This window comes from Salvelinus alpinus, chromosome 4 (assembly GCF_045679555.1).
Source record: "Salvelinus alpinus chromosome 4, SLU_Salpinus.1, whole genome shotgun sequence".
In the NCBI taxonomy this organism is placed as follows: Eukaryota; Metazoa; Chordata; class Actinopteri; order Salmoniformes; family Salmonidae; genus Salvelinus; species Salvelinus alpinus.
Window position 1 is genome coordinate 100758808 of NC_092089.1, and position 521 is coordinate 100759328.

Consider the following 521-nt stretch of genomic DNA (forward strand, 5'->3'; position numbering starts at 1 on the left):
GACCCCTTCTAGCCTTCTAATGACCCCTTCTAGCCTTCCAATGACCCCTTCTAACCTTCCAATGACCCCTTCTAGCCTTCCAATGACCCCTTCTTGCCTTCCAATGACCCCTTCTAGCCTTCCAATGACCCCTTCTTGCCTTCCAATGACCCCTTCTTGCCTTCCAATGACCCCTTCTTGCCTTCCAATGAACCCTTCTTGCCTTCCAATGAACCCTTCTAGCCTTCCAATGACCCCTTCTTGCCCTCCAATGAACCATTCTTTCCTTCCAATGACCCCTTCTAGCCTTCCAATGAACCCTTCTTGCCTTCCAATGAACCTTTCTTGCCTTCCAATGAACCCTTCTAGCCTTCCAATGACCCCTTCTAGCCTTCCAATGACCCCTTCTTGCCTTCCAAGGACCCCTTCTAGCCTTCCAATGAACCCTTCTTGCCTTCCAATGACCCCTTCTAGCCTTCCAAGGACCCCTTCTAGCCTTCCAAGGACCTCTTCTAGCCTTCCAAGGACCCCTTATTGCCTTC